Source organism: Sorex fumeus, unplaced genomic scaffold (assembly GCF_029834395.1).
Source record: "Sorex fumeus unplaced genomic scaffold, SorFum_2.1 ptg000017l, whole genome shotgun sequence".
NCBI lineage: Eukaryota > Metazoa > Chordata > Mammalia > Eulipotyphla > Soricidae > Sorex > Sorex fumeus.
Genome location: NW_026606074.1, coordinates 325,261 through 349,506, shown reverse-complemented (window position 1 = coordinate 349,506; position 24,246 = coordinate 325,261). Strand labels below are relative to the sequence as shown.

The following is a 24,246-nucleotide window of genomic DNA, read 5'->3' as shown; positions in this document are numbered from 1 at the left end:
GAGCTTGACAGCCTTGGGGGTCTCCACCAAGACCTGGGCTTAAACCCCCTCAACCGGGAGCAGCCCCCAAGCACCACGCCTGGAGTCCCTGAGCACTGCCAGGTGAGCCCCAAAACCAAAGAGCAAAAATAAAAACTAGGAAAGGCGGGCGGCGGTGTTCCCTGAGCCTCCTGGCCTGAGCGGGTGGGGCAGGCCGGACGCATGCGCTTCCTGGGTCCGAGACAACTCCCTGAGGAAACGAGCACGGGAGGGAAGGGCTTTAAGCAAACCATGGAGATGAGACTGTGAGGTTCAGGCGCTGGAGCAGGGAGAAAGCAGCACCCCTGGCATGGGGGGAGGCGGGCGCTGAGGGGCTGGGCAAGGTCGGGGCCACGAACTGAACTCAGGATGTTGATGCCAAAGCCTCTGCCCTGCGCATGGTGTGTGAGGCCCCAGGCTCCATGCCAGCAAGGCCAGCCCCTCTGTGGGAGCCTGGTACCTCAGAAGAGCAACTCAGCCAACAAGCGAACCGGGAGGCCTCCCACAGGGCACGCACGGACCTGTGTGCATGTATGTATGCATGCACGTACGTTCCTGTGGGCATGTCTACACAAACCCGTGTGCATGTGTGCGTTGTGTTTATGCATGTACGTGCCTGTGTGTATATACCCATCAGCCTGTGTATATACGGTATGCACTACGTGTACATGTATGAGTGGCTGTGTGTGTGTGATCGCTTGTGTGTGCACGTATGGAATTATGTTGTCGAGGTATACTTCCATGAAGTCACACAGACTCATTCTATATCCCTGTCATAGACGCTAACGGTGATGTGCAGTGTAGGAGTGAGCTCCACCCTGCGTAAAGATATGCAAGGCAGGGGCCAAAGGGCTGGAGAGCGAAGCCCCAGCGCTGCCCAGGCTCAATCCCGGAGGCCCGCCAGGAAGAATCCCGAGCACAGAGGCGGGAGAAAGCCCTGGGCTCTGCCAGGTGTGACCCCAGAACAGAACAAAGCAAGACAGCAGGGGGAGGCTGGAGATACGGCTCAGGCGTGGGGCTCTTGCTCGGATGTGGGAGGCCCCGGCTCAACCCCAGCACTGCAAACGGCCTCTTGAAGCACTGCAGGGTGTGGCCCACAGTCAAGCAGAAAAACAAAACCGAATTCCACAAACGGGCTGGCTCGCGAGGGAAGGAGAGGGGCTTCTGAGTCTGCTCCCCTCCTGAATGGCGAGGCGAGGGGAAGGAGGAGTCGGACGTGAGGATGGAGGCAGGCCAGGGAAACCTGGTGGTGGTCAAGCAAGACAGGACTGGCCCCAGGCCTGTGCCCACGGCACGTGGCCTCCTGGCTCCCGTTCCCGTGTCACCTGTTTTGTATCTTCCGTTGCACACACACTCACTCCCTCCTCTTCCGCATCGAGGGTCAATGCAGGGAGCAGAGGAGGTGGCAGGAAGCGCAGCCCCCAGCAAAGCCAGCCCCCCGGGACACGTCTCCATCGTGGGCCCGTTTCCCTGTGGACAATATCTCAGGACACCCTTGCACATTCGGACACACTTTAGTGTTTAGGACTCAGAGAGACGTGAGGGGAGAAGCCACGAGGCCCCAGCTTTGACTTGCGGCCCCGCAATGGACAGAAGTCGAGGCCCCTCTGTGTCGACAGGGGTGCAGAGGGACAGGAGGGAGCAGGGAGGGACGGAGAGAGCAAACGGGCAACGCCAAGCACCAAGCGTTCCCCAGAGTCTCTGGTTCCCGCTCTGACCCTCCGACGCCCCCTTCAGCTCCCCCACTTCATCCCTAAGGCGGCCTGAGCCCTGAGCACCTGAGGAAAGGCCCATCCCTGCTCCTGTCACCGGTGGTGGCTGGGAAGCCACTTGCCTGCCACGTGGAGCTGCTCAGCCCACCCGGTCCTGTTCCGCCTCTCGCCCCTGGGGCCCTGGGAGTCTGTGGGGGCCTGAGCATCGCACAGGGCGGGGGAGGGGGCTGCTTACTAGTTCCGTGTGGCTGGGCCTGCTGCTCACGGATAAGGCCACGGAGCTCACAGAGCTGAGCGAGGAGGCCGACGGGCGGCACTTCAGGCTGGCGGGGGTGGTGGCCATCACACGCCTCCCAGGGGCCGCCTTGGCCTTGGCCGGCGTCGTGGAGGGGAAGCCGATCTTGGTGACTTTGTGAATGCGAACAAACAAGCCATACTTGGGCTGACACTGGAAGTACCTGCGACATCGAGGAGGGGAGGGACAAAAGACACCTTTGGCAAGAGAGACAGGCGCCGACCGCGGAGTCCACTGAGTCCCACAGTCTCACACCCCCACAGACTAACACGCTCCCATAGCCCCACACTCCCACACACTCACACCACAGCCAACACTCCCACACTCTCACACCCCAACCAACAGTCCCACACTCTCACACTCCCACTCACCCCAACAAACACACTCACACCCCAACCAACACTCCCACATTTCCACAGCCCCACACTCACACACACTCACTCCCAAACAAACATTATACCCTCATGCAGCCTCACACTCACACACACTCTCACCCAACAAACACACACTCACACCCCAACCAACACAAACTCACACTCATCCCCCAACCAACACTCCCACACACTCACACCCCAACAAACACACACTCACATCCCAACAAACACTCCCACACTCACCCCAAGAAACACACACACTCACATCGCAACCAACACTCCCACACTCTCACACTTCCACCACAACAAACACTCACACTCACACCCCAACCAACACTCCCACACTCCCACACACTCAAACCCCAACACACACACACTCACACCCAACAAACACTCCCACATGTCCACAGCCCCACACTCACACACACTCAAACCCCAACTAACACACACTCACACACAACCAACACTCCCACACACTCACACCCCAACCAACACACACTCACACCCCAACAAACACTCCCAGACTCACCTCAAGAAACACACACGCTCACAACCCAACACACACTCCCACACTCTCACACTCCCACCCCAACCAACACACTCACACCCCAACCAACACTCCCACATTTCCACAGCCCCACACTCACACACACTCACTCCCAAACAAACATCATACCCTCATGCAGCCTCACACTCACACACACTCTCACCCAACAAACACACACTCACACCCCAACCAACACAAACTCACACTCATCCCCCAACCAACACTCCCACACACTCACACCCCAACGAACACACACTCACATCCCAACAAACACTCCCACACTCACCCCAAGAAACACACATACTCACAACCCAACCAACATTCTCACACTCTCACACTCCCACCCCAACAAACAAACACACCACAAGAAATACTCCCACATTTCCACAGCCCAACACTCACACACACTCACTCCCCAACAAACACTCATACCCTCCCACAGCCCCCACACTCACACACACTCAAACCCCAACTAACACACACTTACACCCCAACCAACACTCCCAAACACTCTCACCCCAACAAACACTCCCACACTCACCCCAAGAAACAAACACACTCACACCCCAACCAACAATCCCACACTCTCACACTCCCACCCCAACATACACACACACTCACAGCACAACAAACACACCCACATTTCCACAGCCCCACACTCACACACACTCACCCCCCAACAAGCACTCATACCCTCCCACAGCCCCACACTCACACACGCACACCCCAACTAACACACACACTCACACCCCAACCGATATTCCCACACTCCCACACTCCCAACGTCCCACACTCACACTCACACCCCAACAAAAACACACTTACACTCAAACCCCAACAAACACTCCCACACTCCCACAGCCCCACAGTCACACACACGCATACCCAACCAACACTTGCACGCTCTCAAACCAACAATGACACACTCTCATTCCCTCACAAATATGCTCACACCCCCAAGCAACACTCACATGCTCATGCCCTCACCAACACTCACAGCCCCACACTCACACGCTCACATACACACACCCTCATACATACATATCCACACTCCGAAGCACACACATTCATACATTCACACACACACTCCCTCGCACGCCGCCCACCCCCACTGCACAAACCAGGGGCGATTCCAAGCAGCCTCCCCGGCATCTGAAGGGCGACAGCAGGCCGGGGGGTTCCTGCGGGCCGAGCACAGCTGCATGTGGGAGCCCCAGGCTGTCCCCACATCCCTGCAGGGTCCCCGAGTGCCACCGGAAGTGGCCCCGCCTAAGAACCAAGTGAAGTGGCCTGCAGTCCCCTCAGCACCTCCCGGGCACCGTGCATTGCCCCAGGCTGTCTGGGGGGGGGCAGGAGGACCCACCTCGTTCCAGCCACGGCGCCATCGTTCTTGCCCAGCGGCTTGTCCAGCTCCACGCCACACCAATTCCCCTTGGCGAAGTACGTCTCCCCGAGGAAGCGCACCACACCGGCCTTCACGCCTCCCACCTGCCAGAGGGACGCGGGTCAGGCACCATGGACTGCGCACAGTGCCCCCACCCCCGCTAAGGAACATTCTGGCTTCAGAGTAGGGATTTCCGGAAGAAACCCCAAAGGTCAAGGTGCCACTTCCCCCCGCAACCCCTACAGGGTGAGCAGACGCTGCTGCTCAGTGTCCATGCAAGGCAGCGGCGTTCACACCCACTCGCTGTCACTGGCGGCCTGGCTGACCACACCCCTGGGAATCTCTGACCCAGGCCAGCCACCTGGTGTGGCGAGGGGGTCCCTGCCCCGCGGGTGTGGGAGCGGAGCCGTGGCAACCCCACCGCTGGAGAACAATTCAGCCAGAAACCAGCTAAAGGAAAATGACTGTTCTCATATCTTAGCAGAGTTCGATTTTCCAGTTCTCCTTCACTATGCCTTGGCTTGATGCTTGGCCCCTGGGACGCAGAGCAAAACAGAATCACAGCGCTGGACACCGACGGGAATGCTGACAAAAAGGGCCAGAGCACCGGGGGAAGGGCACTTGCTTTGTGTGCGGCCACCCTGGGTTCAATCCTCAACACCCAAGATGGTCCCCCTAGCCCGCCAAGAGTGATTCCTCAGTGCAAAGCCTGAGTGACCCATAAGCACTGTCAGGAGTGGCCCCAAAACCAAAAAGTCAAAACAGAAAGGGGAGCGAGAGAGAGAGAGAGAGAGAGAGAGAGAGAGAGAGAGAGAGAGAGAGAGAGAGAGAGAGAGAGAGAAACCTCAACTAATAATGCCTGAGAGCGTGGTTTTCTTTTTTCGGGTCTGGGGCAGGACTGGGTTCACGTGCTCGGGGGTCACTCGCAGCACGAGGGGTAGCAGCGTCACCCAGGACTGTCTCTGTGAGTCCTGAAGTCCCATCTGCAAAGGCCCTGGCACAGCCTCCGTGGCCAGGCGTGGGCCCTGGGAACTGTGAGTGTGACAAAGAATAAAAGAACAAGAGACAGGTGGCTGGGGTGGCGGCCCTGGGCTGAGAAGAGGCTGCAAAGTTCATCGGCAAAGAATCTGGCACAGAACATGCCATCCCTGACCCGGAAACAGCCTCCTGGAACAGCACAGCTGGAAGGCAGTCAAGTCTCTCAAGACCCTGACATTATATCCTGGAAATATCATCTGCCCAAAACTGCTGCAAGCCTGTCTCCAGAACATTCTGTCAGAGCTCAGCTGGAGAGAAGGGAAGTGATCTCCCAAGGTCAGGAGAACCACCGCACATCAGCCCGGAGAAACTCCTCACGGTTGGATTCTGAGACGCCACAGGACGGACAGAGTGACCTCCCGCTCTGAGACACCATAAGACTGACCAGAGCGACTGACTGTTCCGCTCTGCGACCCCTGCCTACTTGCGAGCACAGACGGGACTTGAGGTCAGAGCTGGGCATTTCCAGTGACCCCAATGAGGGTCCCTGAGTCTCCAGAGAGAACCAAAGTAGCACAAGCATGGGGGCAGTCTGTCCACTGCCAGTGACAGGGACTGCAGGGGGCAGGGGACCGTCTTCCACAGGCCTGGAGGCTGGAACAGCCATGTCAGAGCCTTCGAAGGGCTCCTCGGAGGTCAGTCCCGTAAACATCGGGGCCAGCTGGCACAGAACCTGGACTTCCTGTGCGCAGGGAAAAATGGGGCAAAGGGCAGGAGGCCCTTTGGAGAGTCGGGAGGGCGCCAGCCCTGCACGGGAGCTTCGCCTCAGTGCCCCGAGGCCAGCCCCCACTCGCCACGGCCTCCTGACCACGGCTGCGTTAGGCCGTGGAGTGCCAAGCAAACCTTCCTTGAATTAGGAAAAAGACCAAATAAAGTGTTTGGGTTTTCTTTTTTCCCCTTCTTCTTTCAGAGAACAGCCATTATGCTGGTTGTGGTCCCCCAAAAAAACCCCCAAAAACTTTTTTTTGAAAGGCGTGCTCTAGCTGAGGTATGGAGCGATGAAACAGCACAGACAGAGGGCAGGGCGTTGGCCTTGCACACACCTGCCCGGATGTGGTCCCTGAGCACAGGGCCAGGACTCAGCCCTGAGCACCACCACCAATAAATGAATAACTGATCAGAGTTATTCACTGCAGAGCCAGTGGCGGTGTCCCCGCTCCCTTGTTCCAACGACACTGGTGTCCCTGTGTCCGGGTGTGGACGGTTGTGAATGCAAGTTAAAAAAAAAAGTCTTTTTTCTTCTTTGGGTCTTTGGGTCACACCTGGCGATGCTCAGGAATCATTCCTGCATTCAGGAATCATTCCTGCGATGCTTGGGGGACCCTATGGGATACCGGGGAACCCAGGTTTGCTGAGTGCAAGGCAAACGCCCTCTCTGCTGTTCTACTGCTCCAGCCCCCCCAAACAGTCTTTAAACCGTGTGTCTCCTCCAGCTCCAATTCCCTCCCCGTGTTACTCTTTGGCCATCCCTGAACCCTGACCGTGACCCTCCAGGACCCTCCGAGGGCCACCCTGCGCCTGCAGGCAGGTCTCCTCACAGCTCTCCTCTCCGGCCTCCACAGCTCTGACACCGGTCTGGCGATGGCCATCCCTGTGGTCCCCGGGAAGCCACTGGCTCCGGGCCAGCCCCCAGTCTGTCTGGTCAGAGCCGCCCGCCTCAGAGGTTCCCAAGGGGACTTTTCCCGGCCGCTTCCCACGGGTTCTGAAAGCGTTATTGAGTGCTTCTGCTGGGGGAGAACAGTTGTCTACAGCCAAGCGCCTCTGCTTTGGGGACCTGTGCAGAGGAATGGGCTTGGGGTGGACTGAGGATGCCACGTGCAGGGACCTGGTGACCCCCACCAGAAACTCATCTCACGGGGGTGCCCCCTCGCCCCCACCAAAGGGCTTCCAGGAGCTGCTCAGAGAAACACAAGAGCAGGTGCTGAGTCTGAAGATCAAGCAACCAAGTCAGCAAAACATACTTTTGAGAATGTTCTGGAGACGGGTCCCTACCCATGGCCTACCCAGGGTCCATCCCCGACACCCCAGATGGTCCCCTGAACCCTACCAGATCCCTGAGTTCAGCACCAGGAGGAAGCCCTGTGCACTGCCAGGTGTGGCCCAAACACCAAACCACACACGTCTGGAGAGACGGCTCAGGGCTTGCGCACAGCCGGGCACGGAATGGCCCAGAGCGGCTCAGGGTGAGCCCCGTGACGCCCCAAACACAAACATCACAAACCAGAGAAATGGAACCGATTTCCAACTTCGTACATTGGTTTGTTTTTTGAGTCACAGTCAGAGTGCTCAGGGCTTACTTCTGGCTTGGTGCTCAGGGATCACTCCGGGATGTGCTTGGGGGACTGTACATGGGACCAAGACTTAAACCCCGGGTCAGAGGCATCCAAAGCACACGGCCTCCCCACGGCATGACCCCTCCACCCTGTTTTGGCTAAACTGGTAAAACTGGCAGCATCCCCGCACGCATCCATCACGCTGGAAACTGCAGGACCAGGTGTCCTGGCTGCTCGTGCTTCCACCCAAACCGCGAGTCTGGGAAAGCTGATGGACCAGACAGGCGAATGGACACCCACCCGCGACCGCTGCCCTCGGCACTCACCAGCACCCGGTCCCCGAGCTTCAGCTCCTGCTCCCCGTTCTTGAGGGAGCCAGCCTCCGAGAGGTTGGAGATGGACTCGCTGGCCGTCCTGGTCAGGTTGCTGATGTGAGGGGCGGCCGGTGCCTCCTTTGTGGAGGGCTGGGGCGCCTTTGGGGCGGCGGCAGGGGCCGGGGAGGCCGACCGGGGCGGTGTGGCCGGGGCAGCAGGCGCTGGCTGCAGGCCGTTGGTCTCATCTTCAGCCTGCCAGTTCCTGCTCAGCTTGGACGGCCGGGTGAAGATGCCCTTCAGCGGCTCGCACTGGAAGTAGCGCACACCCGCCACCGAGCCGTCGTTCTTGCCGATGGGCTCGTCCAAGACGATCCCGGCCCACTGACCAGGGGCAAACTGGGTCTCCCCGAGGAACTGGATGAATCCAGGCTTGTTCCCCTTCACCCAGACTCGTTCCCCGACCTGGAAGTCGTCCACAAACTCCTCCTGCGTCTCCGAGGAGGGGGCGCTGGGGGTTTTCTCCCCAGGCACGGACTTCTCAACGGGAGCAGCCGCTGGAACAGCAGAAAGGGTCAGAAGGGTCAGAAGGGTCAGGAAGGGCCTGTCCAGGTCCAGTTAAAGTGTGGTTGGGGGTGGCCACACCCAGCAGTGCTTGGGACTACTCCCAGCCAATGCCGGGGGCTGCTTGTGGTGAAGCCTGGCCGGGCCCGCCGTGAAGGGGACGTGCCTACCTACTGCAGCATCCCAGGCCACAGTCATATTTGGGCAGCTGAGGGGAAATCTTTGGACACACCCCGTGATGCTAGGGACCAAGCCAGGCGAAAGCTCCAATACAGTGTCTTATTTCTGCTGTGTCCACTGGCCCATCTTCTTTTTCTTTTAGGGGGGGAGCACTCCAGCCAGTCCGCAGGGCCTATTTCTGGCTCTGCGCTCAGGGTCACTCATGTGAGGTTGAGGCTGGAGAGTCACATGGGGTGCCGGTTGCCCTCCCCACTGTACTGTGGCTACGGCCGGCAATGAGGCCCTTTAGTCCAGGTGAGTCCACCTCCCTCAGCCTGTCCCCAAGCCCGGGCGAGGGGGCTAGCAGTTAGGAGGGAGCGTGTTGGTCGCCTCAGCTGTCACCAGTTGCCGTGACACTAAAGTCACACAACGTGAGACTCATGTGTGAGAGCTGTCCCCAGAGCCGCGAACGTGCCTACAGCTCAGGGAGCCCTTCCCGGGCGAGGACTCGGGAGGGGGTTCCCGGGTGGAAATGAGTCTCCCCTGGCCCGGGCTGAGCGCACTTACCGGCCGAGGGCGCCTTCAGGGCCCAGCTCCCATGCTTGAAGATCTTGGTGGGGGCCTTCAGCCCGCTGGGCCTCAGCAGACTCATGGTCAGGTGGTCAGACGCTGCCGCGGCCACTACCGGGCCCTGACTCTCGAGCCCACTGTGGGGCCTTCTGAGGCGCACTCGTTCTCAGGGATAAATCTCTGAAGAGCAGAGGAGAGAGTCTGTCTCACGGTAGCGACCACAGCAGCTTCCGGAGCCCAGAGAGCTGCCAGTCTGAGACTCGCCACCCCGAGTGCGACCCCCAGCCTCCCGCACAGCTCCCTGAGCCCACCAAGTGTCATTCCTGCACAAAAACTCAATCCCAAACAGACAAACAAACAACAGCAGATTCAGGGCCAGAGGGCAGAGGGGACAGGTACTTGCCCTGCGGGCAGCTGACCCTCACGCCCTCCCTGGCATCACACCCACCCCCAAACACATTCAGGAGCCAGAAATCGTCCCTGATCACTGTGAGTGCCACTGACCACCTTCCCGTCCAGACACTGACTAGCCGGGAGGCGACTCAGCAGTGATGGCTGGTCTTGTGTGTGCATGTGTGCGTATGTATGTGTGTGAGAGGCCCGGGGTTACACACAGAAGCTAAGGCAAGCAACAGGCACACTTTTTTCTATGGGCTGAGAAGTGCCAGGGAAAAGGGCCCAGCAAGACTGCGCCAAAAGGGGGCTGGAGAGCGATAGCACAGTGGGTAGGGCGTTTGCCTTGCACGTGGCCGACCCAGGTTCGATTCCCAGCATCCCATATGGTCCCCTGAGCACTGCCAGGACTGATTCCTGAGTGCAGACCCAGGAGTAAACCCTGTGCATCACCAGGTGTGACCCAAAAAGGAAAAAAAATGCGCCAAAGGGGAGCGAAGGAGGTTTTGGCGTTTCCTTCGTTCCTTGTGACGGTGCCCAAGTTTGATAACCACAAGCCAGTATTAACTGCATTTCTTAACCCACAGAACTGAGGCAGACAGGTGAATGGGGGAAGCGTCGCCATGGCAATGGAACTCCGAGGAAGTCAACAATAGCTTCATGGCCACCAAAAGACCACCTGAGGGCACGGGACCCAGGGTCTGGTCAAAATTAACCCACATTAGGAGGCCCAGAGCAGGCTGGACCCCCCGAGGGAATAGGAACAAAGGCCAGGAAAGGAATTTCTAAGAGGACCTTGGACCACTCAACTCTACCCCCTTGGCAACCACCCTAGCAACGGACTCTAGGTAGCTAGAAACTCCCACCAGGGGCAGCCTGGGGAAAACCCGAGATTAGCCCCCTTGAACCAAGGGAGGGCGCTCATGTGTGCCCGAGCCCAGGGACTGCTCTTGCCTACGAGGTCGGTCATGTCACGGGCTTCTCCCCTCTGAGGTGTGGACTTTCGGACCGAATGCAACCAGGCAACCTAACGTGTTCAGTGGCTTTCTGCGCCTCTGGAGAAGCCGCACTCTCTCTCGAGCCTGTTACTCCCTCCCTCATTTCCCCTTCCTAAAAGCCTCCAAATAAAATGTTCCTGCTTCATGCTCATCTCCTGAAATGATTTTCTGCGAGAAGGACAAAGGCCCGGGGGCCTGAGGAGGTCGAGGATCGACTCCCTTTCCCTGAAAAGGGCAACCCTTCACTCCGGCCCGAGACCCCGGGAAGGCCTAGTGGGCGTTGTGGGGCTGGCAGGGCTCATCGCGCTCATCAGTGCCAGCGCTCCCGCCAGTCCCGGGGGAGTGACATCTTCTCCTCTGCTTCTCATCAGCCCCCCATGAGGGCCCACTGACTTCAGAGTCATTCCACATTGAATAGAAAAGTCCGCAGGGGGCAGAGAGGCAGGACAGTGGGGAGGGCACTTGCCTTCTATCCAGTTGTCCTGGGCTCGATCTCCGTAAGCACAGGGACGTTAGCCGGCCAGGGTGACCCCTGGGCACAGCCAGGTATGGCCACCCCACCCCACCCCACCCCCACCCCCCAAAAATATATATATATGTATATATAACTACTAAAAAAACTTAAACGAACTACAGATTAAAAACTATCATACACTAAAGAACTGTTAGAGAAAAAAGCCACCCGCACGCGGGCAAAAAGCCCAGAGACTCAGATTCACCTGTGTCACACTGCACTCGCAGCTTAAAGAACTGAGCTCTGCCAAACAGGCTCGTGCCAGTCTCCTACAGAGACTGAAAATGGCACTTGGAGTCTAGAATGTTCCAAGGTAGAATGAGAATTCCGCAAGGAGGAGGGCATCATGGGCCCTTCTTAAAGGGGCAGGCGCCACCCTTCGTGATGCCAGGGTCCGGCTGAGGCTCCGGAGGGCTGCCCTGCAGACACCAGCACTAGCTGGCCAATGTGCCTCTGGTCCCTGCGGGGCCCAGTTCTGGACTCCTGGGCCCTGAGAAAGTGGTTTCAGAAAACGTTTGACAAATGTTTGGCAGTTACAGATCTCCAACTGAGGTCATTCGGCATCCCCCGAGTGTGACCTGGACCCAGTGACTGTGCCCAGGGCCCTCCTCAGGAGCTGGGCCATAAAATCTATGGGCGGGCGGGGGCGGGGGCGGAGGGGCAGAGCGACAGGGCAGAGGCCCTGAGCCCGACCCTGATAGCCCTGCTCTCTGTGACCCCAGTGCTGTGAGCAACACCTGTCGCACTGTGGCCAGGGCGTGGCCCAGCCCACTAAGGCCTGAGAGCTGTACAGAGGAGTCTGGCCTGGCCTGCTCGGATGGGAGCACAAGCTGAATGAGTGCGGGTCCCCTCGAGGATGAGTGAGCAGGAACGGGGGAGTGGTGGGGAGGTGGGGAGGGCAGAGTGACCTAACCTGGGGGCTCAGGACGGGACACTTGGACGGGACACCTGGCCGTGCTCAGGGCCGACTTTGATCTAGTCATCGGGGCTCATGCTGGCAGGACCTGGGGGGGGGGGGGTGACGTACAGGGTGGGGTGGGGTCAGCCGCAGGCAAGGCAGGCTCCTTGGCCCTGGGCTACCTTTCCGGTCAAGGATACCTATTTTCTTTCTTTCCTTTTGTTTTTTGGGACACCCGGCAGTGCTCAGGGTTACTCCTGGGTCTGCTCTCGGGAATCACTCCTGGCGGTGCTCAGGGGGACCTATGGGGTGAGCCATGCACCAGGCAAGTGCCAAGTCTTGATGCCAAGGTGCCCACGAAACACAGTGTGCAACAAGGGACTCTACAGAGAACGTCAGGGCCAGCAAACGCTACGAGGAAGTCAATCAATTCTGAAAAAAACACAAAAAGATGCGAAAGGAGGGGCTGAAGTGAGAGCACAGTGCGGAGGGGTTCGCCTTGCTCACGGCTGACCAAGTTCGATCACCAGTCCTGAGCACTGCCAGGAGTAATTCCTGCCATCCCTGAGTGTGACCCAAAAAGCCAAAAAAAGAGAAAAAAACAGCGCGAAAGAAAAAGTGTTTGAGCTTCACGCCCTACCGAGGTCGCCAGTTGCCCCCCACGAGCGGCTCTCCGGCACGGCCATGGCCCCAGAAGCACAGAAACTAATCTCTTAGTTATCTAACTTTTAATAGAAATATTTCCAGGGTTAATAAGTAAAAGAGCAGAAATCCAAACCCAGCTGTAGAAAGCAAATCATTTCACAACGCTTTTTCAGCATGTCTGATTTGGGGGCGGTCGTAAGATCTAAACAATAATGGTGCATCTTTTATCGAAACAATGAATCTAGTCAAAGTCGACAGAGTGTTAACTAGAACTCATCTGCCTCACAGGAATTGGGAGGGGTGGGAGGTGGGGTTCTATTGGGGTTCGCGGTTAAAAATAAGTATTGGTAAAGGGAAATGTGTTTGATATTTACACGACTGAGACCTAAACCTGAAAGCTCTGTAACTTTTCCCACAGTGATTCAATAAATAAATAAATTATAAAAAAAAAGAAAAAAAAGAAAATGTGTTTGAGCCTCACTGTCTCCCTGACACTTGAGCACTCAGTGCCGTGTGTGAGCCCAGTAGAGCCAGTAGAGTCTCCGGCCTGAACAAGTCCCGACCCTCTCACCCCCATGCTCCTGTGTTTGGACCGTGACCCTAAATCCTGTGATGGGATCACGTGTGTCCATGACAAAGACGCTAGCAGGCTCACACCCCAGAACATCCCTGCTTCACACAGGCGTGGCACACGGGTCCTGGCCTGCTAGCGGCTGGCAGTGATTCGGCAGGAAGCAGAGGTGTGAGCCTGAATGTGGGTCAAGTCCGTTCCTTCAGCTTGGAGGGGAGGAATGTCCGAGAGGGGGTTTTGAGCACTGCCTCACAAGCATGAGGTCCTGAGTCCAAGCCCCCGGGGTCGCACGTGCACCTGGCACAAAGCTGGCACAAACCCGGCAGCTCTGCTGTCCCAGCTCCACGCAGGAAGGGGGGTGACCCCAGGGGGAGGGCCATGAGAGAGGAGGGGAACACCACAGAAAGGAGGAGGGAACACAGGGCAGGAGTTGAGGGCTGCAGGCCCGGGAGCACTGGGCAGAGAGTAGCCCTGGGGAGCAGGAGAACAGGCGGGTGCCCTTGTCACTGGCCACTCGAGGCAGTCGCACAAGTCGTGTGCAGACCCACAAGGCTGACAGAGCGCCAGGGACGGGGCAACCCCAGCAAGGATTTTTCTTTAAGTTTTGGGCCATGGGGCCAGAACTCTAGTACAGCAGGGAGGGCGTTTGCCTTGCACACAACTGACCCGGGTTCAATCCCGGCATCCCATAGGGACCCCAGAGCACCTCCAGGAGTAAGTCCTGAGTGCAGAGCCAGGAGTGACCCCGGAGCATGTCCAGGTGTGACCCAAAAACAAAACAACAGCAGAGCAAGCGGAAGGGCACGGAAGCTCTGAGCCACGGAAACGCCAAGGTTGGTTGGTGCCCACTCGCCCCTGACCCCCGCCAGGCCAGGCCGGCCTGGGATCAAGGTGCCCGAGCGTCCCCAGACAGGATCTGTCTCAGCGGCTCGGTGCGTTATCTCAGCCTATCACCCAACTCGACTGGGATTGACTCTGGTTATCTCCTTGACTGGTTATCTTGGGCATCTCCGGGGCCAGCCGCCAAGCTCCGTCCTCCCACCTGGCCAGGGCGGGATCAGGTGTCAGCAGCTGGGCCCTGAACACCCCACCTGCCCGTCCAAACGCAATGCAAGCACAAAGGCCAGGCTCGCCCCCAACTCGTAGGACACGACCAAGCCAGGGGCCCCGGAGAGCACTGGGCCCGAGGTCGGGTCCCAGAGATCCCCAAATTTCCCTTGCTCGACGGCCCGGCCCAGCAATCTGCATCAACCACTGGGCCCGAGCTCTCTGCTTTCCTTCTGCTTGCTCAGCGAAATGCAGCACCTCACACCTGTGTTTGGAGGGGAGGAACTCCAAACTTTTTTTTTTGGCTTTTTGGGTCACACCTGGCGATGCACAAGGGTTATTCCTGGCTCTGCACTCACAGGGGTTACTCCTGGCTCTGCACTCAGGAGTGACTCCTGGCGGTGCTCAGGGGACCATATGGATGCTGGGACTCAACCCGGGCTGGCAACGTGAAAGGCACACGCCCTACCCGCTATGCTATCTCTCCAGCCCCGAACTCCAAACTTTATATAGAAAACAACGTATTTCACAATGCCTTTTCAGCCATTCTGATTGCTGGGGGGTAAATTCTAAACAATCATGGTGCATATTTTTTTTTTTTTTGCTTTTTGGGTCACACCTGGCAATGCACAGGGGTTCCTCCTGGCTCTGCACTCAGGAATCACCCCTGGCGGTGCTCAGGAGACCATATGGGATGCTGGGAATCGAACCCGGGTTGGCCGCGTGCAAGGCAAACGCCCTACCCACTGTGCTATTGCTCCAGCTCTCATGGTGCATCTTTTGTCGAAATAATGAATGTAATCAATGTAGAGAAGAGTTAAGTAGAAATCATCTGCCTCATAGGCATTGGGTGGGTGGGAGCTGGGGTATAGTGGGGTTCTTGGTGGTGAAAAATGAGCACTGGTGAAGGGTGAAGGGAAAGGTGTTTGATCATTGCATGACCGAGACTTAAATCTGAAAGCTTTGTAACTTTTCCCACGGTGATTCAATAAATAAACATAAGAAGAAAAATAAATAAATAAATAAATAAATAAAATTATGAAAAACAAAAAAAGTAAGGTGGAGTTCAAGCCCAATTCAATCAGCTAATCAGTGGCGGAATAAATAGCAGTACTCCTACATTAAAAACAAACAAACAAACAAACAAACGAAAAACACTGTCCTTGTGAGGCGAATGCATCAGCAGCCTGATGGCACCTTCAGACTCCAGATACCCCAAAATTGCTTCTGTGTCTTTGGCCAGAACCCAAAAACTTGGGGCAAAGTTTACCAAGAAAGTAAACAGCCAAAGTTAGGTATGTGTGAAACACACCCACAAGCCCCCTCCGGCTCAGCTGTATCATTGGAGGCATGGCCTCTCTGCTTCCTGATTGAACTGCTTAATGGCCATGATCCCACAGACTCAGAAACAATTCTCGAAACCCAGTGGCTTTTGGCAGAAAGGCGTCTGGTCCCTGCAGTGCTGGGCCCATGGGTTCATGCCTTGGCCTGTTCCCCCTGGCGGCCAGGTGGCCGCCATCCTCCAGAGGTCACTGGACAGTCAGGCTTGGGCCCTCAGTGACAAAACTTGTTGGGCCTCACAGGATGGGGGTGGAGCCAGTCCTGTCCTCCCCGTCCCAACGAGACCCCAAGTCATCGTCCATGAACAGCCTCTCTGACTCCTGATCAAGCTGCTTAATGACCAGGATGCCAGAGACTCAGGAGCAAATCTCGGAACCCAGCAGGTTTGGGCAGAAATCCCTCCAGACTGAAGTGTTCAAATTTGGAATTTCAAAATCATGTGGCCACTACTGCAGCCACACAACATCATAGGTTATTCATAACCAGCAATAGAAAACAAACTGTCTACTGTTGCCTTTTCAGCAGATCTGAGTGTTGGGGTAAAATCTCAAACAATAATTGTGGGTCTGGTGTCAAAATATCGAATGTGATCAAAGTCGAGAGAAAATAATTTGGAAATCATCTGCCCCACACGTAGGGGGAGGGTGTGGGATGGGGATATACTGGGGTTGTTGGTGGTGGAAAATGGGCACTGGTGAAGGTACGGGTGTTTCATTGTATGACCAAGACTTAGACCTGAAAGCTTTGTAACTGCTCTCACGGTGATTCAATAAATAAAATCATAAAAAATAAAAAAAAAGTAAGGTGGAGTTCATGCAGAATTCAATCAGCTAATCAGTGGCTGGATAAATAGCAGTACTCCTAAATAAAAAAAAAAAAAGAGGGAGACAGAGAAATCCAGAAAAACGCCGCCAATCTGTACCCCAAGCACACTCCTCCACAAATGATCTGTTTTTCCCCCAACTGAGATAAAGCTGACATACTATGGGTCATATCCTCCTGCCACTGACCCCCAAAACCTGACGCTCCCTCCTCCCACCCCGGGGACTGATGGCACAAACTCCATCTTTGTGTCACGCCGTACATGAGACATTTGTCACTAGAACCTGATGACTCACTTCAGAACCTCAACAGAAGCCACAAAGATGGGGAGCACTGCTCAGGGAGCACCATTCAGGGGCTGCTCAGACCCTCTCTGCCTCTGTCCCCTGCCTGATCTGGGGACGATGCATAGAAAAATGGCCAGGGGTTGAGAACAGAGGAACCAGGCCTGGAGGAAGCGGGTGCTTGTGTTTTGTTTTCTCTGGAGGCCTGTAACTACGGTTGTTCCTCTTAAGAGACAAAGAAGGCCACAAATAAGCAAACACTCTGAACTCGGTTAGCACCCAACTCTGATTTAACGCCAAGATCTGCTCTAAATGAACCTTGAAAGGGTAAGCTAAATATCTCGCAGGGAAGCAAATAACCTTAGGGGATTATCTGCTCTGGTACTAAAAATGGGGAAAAAAAAGTCTGTTTTGTATTTCTTGAAAATGTCAGCTTGACTCAAAGCTGGGGGTTCCGAAGGCAGTTCTGTTTCATCCCGCAGCACAAATGCTTCCTCTCTGCTAGAGCTTTGGCTCACGTCTGTCCAGCGTCTTCTGGACAGGGAAACACCAGCCCTGGGAGGTGTGGCGTGATGGGACATTGGCACACAGGAAGCACCTCAATTTGGGTCATTTTCCCCCCTTAGGGCTCCGAGGACCCCTTACCCCTCGGGCAGCACCTCACGACATTCTATCAGGAAGTTACATAAAAATCAGTCTTCCGTTCCAAACAAAATTTCAGGAGCTGCAGACACAGTTCAAGACTATATACAGCCTGAAGGCACAGGACATATGCAAATGGCATCTATTCACTGTCATCAGCAAGCCCTGTCACCCGTCTCATGCTGGCATTCAACTTCAAAATATCCAGATAGAGGAAATTTTTATGTGTCAGGGGGAAAAATCAGAGTTAGCAAGAGCTCGAAGAGTAAGCCGGCAAACAGGACTGAGAGAAGGTGACTGGAGGTGAGGCCGGTCTCCCAGCTGCCCTGCAGAACCGGCCAGGGGACACCCCACATGCCTCGGAAAACTCACGGACACCCCACATGCCATGGAATCCCCCCAACGCTCACAGCCGCTCAGTTCTGACTCACACCCGCCCTTCCATGCAAAAGAGCTGAAGGAACAAGGATCCCCAGGTCAAAGCTTCTAGTGTCGGGGCTGGAACGATAGTACAGCGGGGAGGGCATTTGCCTTGCATGCAGCCAACCTGGGTTCAAATTCCGGCATCCCATATGGTCCCCTGAGCACCGCCAGGAGTAACTCCTGAGTGCACAGCCAGGAGTAAGCCCCGTGCCTCTCCGGGTGAAAAAATTAACAATAAAAAGATAACACTGTGGAGGTGTGCAGACTGGGGGCGGGGTGCAGAGGGAGACCTCCCAGAGAGCCTGGCCCAGAGTGAGCATAACATCCCCAAAGACCCCGTAGGATGGCTCCGCCAGGTCTGGGGTGCAGCCTCACACTTGAGTCTAAGCCACCCTGGTCAGGATTCCAAAGAGCCCTCAGAAAAGAACGGAATACTCTGCATTGGAGCAGACCACAGAGGATGATGCAGGGGAAGGAAAGCATTAGGGGGCCTCTTTCGAACTGCTCAGGGGCCCAGGTGACTGTTCAGAGCGGGAACTGTGTCTGCCTGCGGACAGCTAAGCCGGCTCCTGCCCGGCCCTGCCCAGCCCCGAGCACCCAAACAAAACATTCATGTTTAAAAACGGTGTATTACTACAGAGACACCTCTAACAACTCCCACCCGGCGAGGCTCAAGGGATAGGCTCTGCACTCAGGAATTATTCTGGTGGTGGTTTGGGGACCACATGGGATGCCGGGGATTGAACCTGGGTCAGCCTCGTGCAAGGCAAATGCCCTCCCAATGTATATTGCTCCAGCCCTTGTAATTCCTCTTTAAAAGCCCCTAGGGCTCCGAGTGTGTGTGTGTGGGGGGGGGGATCGGACACGAGCAGCAGACTCTGTTCTGTGAGGGCTGGAAGGTCCCTCATATTCACACGAGGAAGCCTCAGAGACGGACCTTGGTGAGGGCGCCTGGGCCCTTGGCAAACTCCACCAGGTGGGGCGAGCCCCCCAGCGCCTTGAGCCCAATCTGACTGCTCACATGACACACGCCAGGGTGCCCATGTTCTGGGGTCCCTTGAGCAGAATACCCGGAGTGAGGGCCACTGCGAGCAGCTCAGGTGAGCAGAGCCATGGCTTCCCCCACCGGGATGCGGGCTCGGGGGCCATCGTGGCTCAGGGCGGGAGAGAAGATGTGAATGCAGCATCCACGGGGGGATGTGGGGCCCTTGGTTCCGACCTGTCTCGGGTCTGCCTGTTGGGATGGCCCCACCCCGCCTGCGCAGGGCCAGGAGCGACCCTGGGTGTGACCGAGACAGCCCCTACCCTCAGCTGGGGTGACCAAGCCGCTTCCTCAACGCTTCCGCACTGCTGACTGGGAACAGAAGGAGCAGAGAGGCCTCTCCCAGACATGCAATGAATCGCATGGAAGGTGAACTCCGTGTCCTGTCACCACACAGGGCCGGGCAGGCCCCTGTCCTGTCACCACACAAGGGCATGCAAGCCCTTCCCTGCTCCAAGACTGGGGTGGGGAGAGACCATCGGGGGATCCCAGGAAAGTTCTGGATTCCACAGGCCGAAGCCCAGGGACGTGAGCAAACCCATGGGTAGCTGGGTGACAGCAGCCCAGAACACAAGCGAGCCCCAGGTTCTTTCTCTTAAGGTGCTGCTGAGACCAACATGCTGAGGGGAAAGGGGGCCCGGAAATCTGGTGATGCACCTGCGTTCTGAAAGGTCAAGTCCTGAGACCAGCAGTACCAGTACCACAAATCAACTCACATGGCCAAGAACGCAGGGAAATGCGATCGCGTCTCAAACACACCTGCACAAGCTTCCAATGGCAGAGGGCGCAGGCAGGCACCGGGGGCGCTGGGGCCGTGCACGGGTTCAAGTTGACTCCCTGGCTTGGCACTGGGGGTCACACCAGGCAGGGCTTGGAGGACCATATGGAGTGCCAGGGAACGAACCCGGGTCTGCCAGGGGCAAGGCAAGTGCCCTACCCACCTTACTATCTCTCTGGCCCTGGTATGCCGTTTTTAGAGGACATTATCAAGCTGATGTGTTTCCCCCTTGCATCTTCCCCTTCATTTCGGTATTTATTTTCCCTTTCCCTCCCTTTCTCGCTGAGGCTGAGGGTCACACACTCTAGGTGGTGGTTACCCACTTGGGGGCGGGGGGGGGGGTTCTCACTCGGCCTGCCAGAACTCCAGCCATGCCCAATTTTCCCTATTTACAGCGAAGAACACGTCATAGGAAAAGCATCTGGTTGAAATCTCACATAAATCAATGCTTTTGGGTCTACAGATTGTCTTAAGGGACTAAGCATGGAGAAACCTCACCGCACAGAAGAAAGAGCCAGAGTTCTGGCCCGGGCGCCCCTAAGAGCCAAGCTGACACTTTGAAAGAGAAATATTTCAGAAGTGCTCCCTGTCATAAAGATAGTAAACAAAACATATAAAATCATATTTGCAAACAAAAATCCATCTTTCAGAAAAAGACAACATTTAAAAAAGAAAAACTCCGGGGGGCCATATATATAGTTCAGTGCAAAGGTGCTTCCCTGGCATCAAAGAGTCAAATATGGACCCCTGAGAACCCCCTAGAGTAATTCCTGAGCATCACCAGGTGAGGTCCGAAGCAAAAACCAAAGCAAAGCAAACAAATAAATATGTGCTGAAAATAACTAGTAGGAAACAGGCTGGGACGGGCGTGTGGGAGAAACAGAATTTCCCGCACACCCTGCACCCAGCCCTGAGGTCACACTGCAGAACCTCAAGAGTTTGAATGAAAAATGTAGGCAATTGTATTTCTAGAAAATGAGAATGTAAGATTAGAGGCTTCAGGTCTTGCCAAGACTCAATCAAGGGGAAAGGCAGGTCATGAAAATAAAATCCCTCACAAACCTATGTTTCTTCTGCAGGCCCGTGGGCAGCGGCTGCGCTCCTCGAAGTGGGGGCCCGGGAGAATGCGCAGAACTTCCTCGATTCTGCGCCAACCAGGCCGGGAGAGCAGCTGGGCCAGCCGCATGCTGAGGGGGGCATAGCCGAGATGTCCGTGGGGTTCTGCGGAGGGTTCGAGAGGGACACCTGGAGTCAACCAACTCCTCACTGCCTAATGGGCCATGGGATTTTTCTTTTTTTTTTTTTGGCGTAGGCCATACCCTGCGGTGCTCAGGGCTCCCTCCTGGTGCTGCACTCAGGGATCACAACGTGGGTTGGCCGCATTAAAGGCAAATGTCCTCCACGCTGCCGTCCTGAATTTGACTTTGGGGAGGAACACAGTGTGCTCCAGCCTAGCCCGCTGAGCCCTGCCATCTCCACCCTCTACCCAATTCCCAATCTCTCTCTTCTCTCCTTCTCTCTCTCCCCCCCACCCCCACCCCTACAGCTTTATGCATCAGACCTCGTGGTGCAGAGCTGACGCATGGCTCTGCCCTCACCTCTCCTGGCCCTGAGTCCTTCTGTCTCAAACCAATCTCAGAAAGCTGCTTGGTGCCCCTGTGTGCTGGAAGGTGCCAGTGCCCGGCAGCCCGTGCAGAGGGCAGGGGCGTGGCCAAACCCCAGCACCGCTGGGTCTGAACATTCAACGGTCTGCCCAGGAAAGATTCCATCTGACCCCCACAGAAGAAAAACTGTTCATCGATTTGGTGAGAAACTTCTCCTATGGAAACTTGGCCAACTGGGGGGACGGAATGTGGAGAGCTCTAAGCCCAGCCAAGCTACTCTCAGGCATTCTTCCGGGGGCGAGGCCCCAGGGCACAGCCACGCCCAAATCTCCCAAGAGTGAGAGTGACAGCACCCAGCATCACAGTGACCCCCAGTCTGAAACTCCCCTCTCTCACAGTGACTCTGAGTCCAGCAGCCCCAACTGCCCACGGTGAGTCAGTTGTGTTGTTCCCCAATCCTCTTACTTGAGGCTGGCCTTTTCGCTGACCAGAGGCTTCCTTGAGTCCAGACCAGCCTCCCCCTCCCTGAGGCCTAAGTGGACAAGGGCCCCCGCTTCCCACCCCCAGCCCCCATCTTCAAAAAGTGTCCCCCAACAAGCCCCACTCAGTCCTGGCTTCTGCAAGGGCAGCGCCTTCCCACCAGCAGGACGCCACACCACTGGGGAAATGTGTGTGTATGTCTATGTACGTGTCTGTGTGTGTGCTGGCGCGCGTGCATGTGCGTGAAGGCTCGGCTCGCCTATTAGATGGTGTGCATGTGACTGCGTGTGCTCGAAGACTCGGCTCACCTGCTCATTCACATCGTCCATCCAGAGGCGCAGGGTCTTCCGGAAGGTGGGGTAGCTGTTCCTGCCCCCTGCTGGGGCCGCAGCAGCCCGGCCTTCTCCAGGTTCTCTAACGTCAGGATGTGCTCGTAGCCGTATGTCTGCAAGAGAAGTTGGGGAGCCTGCTAGATCTCCCACTTCCGAAGAGGGAGCGAACATTTTCACTCTCATTTTGATACTACTCTTTTTGAGTCATACCTGGCAGCATGCAAGACAAGTGCCTTACCCCTTTCTAGCTCTTGGTTTTTGTTTTTTTTTCTTTTCGGGTCACACCCGGCGAAGCTCAGGGGTTACTCCTGGCTCTGCGCTCAGGAATCACTCCTGGCGGTGCTTGGGATGCTGGGAATCGAACCAGGGTCGGCTGCGTGCAAGGCAAACGCCCTACCCGCTGTGCTATTGCTGCAGCCCCTTTCGAGCTCTTTGGACCCCACATTTTCACTTTAAAGCCAGAATGCATGGGCCCAAGGTAAGGAAGATAGATGACAGTGTACTGAAATAACTGAGTAGGAAAAGGAGGCCAAACACACCTCCTGACGTGCTATTTTCCAGATGTCTCCTTTGTTTTGTTTGCTTTTGCCCCCCACTTCCTGTGCTCAGGGATCAGTGCTGGTGAGGCCCAGGGGACCCACATGGGTGCGGGGGATCAAGCCTAGGTGGGCCACGTGCAAGGCCAGCGGCCTTTTTAAAAAATTTCGCCCTTGGCAAATGAGTCACTTAGAAACACTGACCTGGAGAATTTCTCTTTTTTGTAATAATCCAGAACCTTCTGCTTGAGCCCACTGTTGCACACCGACTGCAGGCAAATGAGCCTGAGCACCTTGATGAGTGGATGCTTCTGGGCGATGCAGTCCTCGATATAACTGTTGACCTAGAGTCATGGCAGGTTTGTGCGTGAGCGCCGGGTCTGGGCCTGCAGGCCTGGGCGTTCCCGGGCCCCTCAGAGGCCCGATCAAGGAGAGGCTGGAGATTGGCTCACGCTCCTGCCCACACTCCCTGGACAACCTAAGCTCCAGGGGCTGCGGGCGGGTGCAACTGTCCCACTTGTCAGCCACACCTGAGCAGCATCAGTAAAGTAGCAGGGACTGTGGGGAATTTGGGCGCTTGCTTGCTGCAAGTGAGAATGCGGGATTTATTGACAGGCAGACAGGAAAAGGGATCATACAACCCACGCTCTTAAATTATCCGTGATGGGCTTCAATAGTCTTGGGCTTCAGGGCTGGGTCTTGTTTCTCTGAGGACAGCAAACAGCAATGGAACACATGCACACACACACACGCAATGGAACACACACACACACACACATGCACGAACACACACACAATGGAACACACACACACACACACACCACCCCCGGTCAACAGAAACCTATCTCTTGGCAGAATCTCTTTCCGCACATTTTGCACTGCCCTGACAGGTATTTAGGCCAGACACGGGAATCAAAGTGATTCCTTTCCTACCTCGAGTTCTGTTTGCCAATCTGGTTAACTATCGGCTAAAACGGTTTTAGTGTTCACGTACCTGATCAGTGTCTATTCCAGACATCAACTCCTGCTCCCCGGTTAACTGATCAAAGAAGTCTTCAGACGCTGAAACATAATTCACACACGAGCATCTCAGAAGTGGGAGAAATGCTCATTTCTCCCGGAGGCATGCAAAGTAGCAAGCAAGCACCAAGTTTAAGTCATCACCGGGAAGGCACCTTCCAGAACAGTGAGGCTGACGGCCTGTGCCCCAAGGTGCGCCTAGACACAGAGCCCCGGGGCCTGGGCCCTAGCAGCTCCCCCTTCAATTTCCCAAGGGCATTTTACTTTGGTTCGTTTGGGGGCCACCCCCGGTGGTGCTCAGGGATCACTCCTGGCAGGCTTCGGAGACCATATGGGACTCTGGGACCCAACCCGGGCCGGTTGTGTGCCAGGCACTGCAGTACCGCTCCAACTCCAGCTCCTTGCAACATCCGACTGAAACCAACCTCAGCAATCAGTGCCAGGTCTGGCGAAGCAGTGCTGGTGCCACCCGGAGCCTGGGAGAGCCCTGCTGCACCACCTGACCCCGCAGAACCCAACAGTCACACTCGGAACATTTCTGCGAGGACCCAGCGGCTGGCACAGGGAACAAAGCACAAGTGAAATAGTAGCCGGGGCCCCCAGAAGTAGCAGGGAGCCAGTGACACACCCT

At 56.2% G+C, this 24,246-nt stretch overlaps 1 pseudogene; it reads right to left on the bottom strand.

Moving 5' to 3' along the window:
- The window catches only part of LOC130021555 (vacuolar protein sorting-associated protein 33A-like), a 61,977-nt pseudogene that overhangs the window by 23,364 nt on the left and 14,367 nt on the right, over nt 1–24,246 (bottom strand).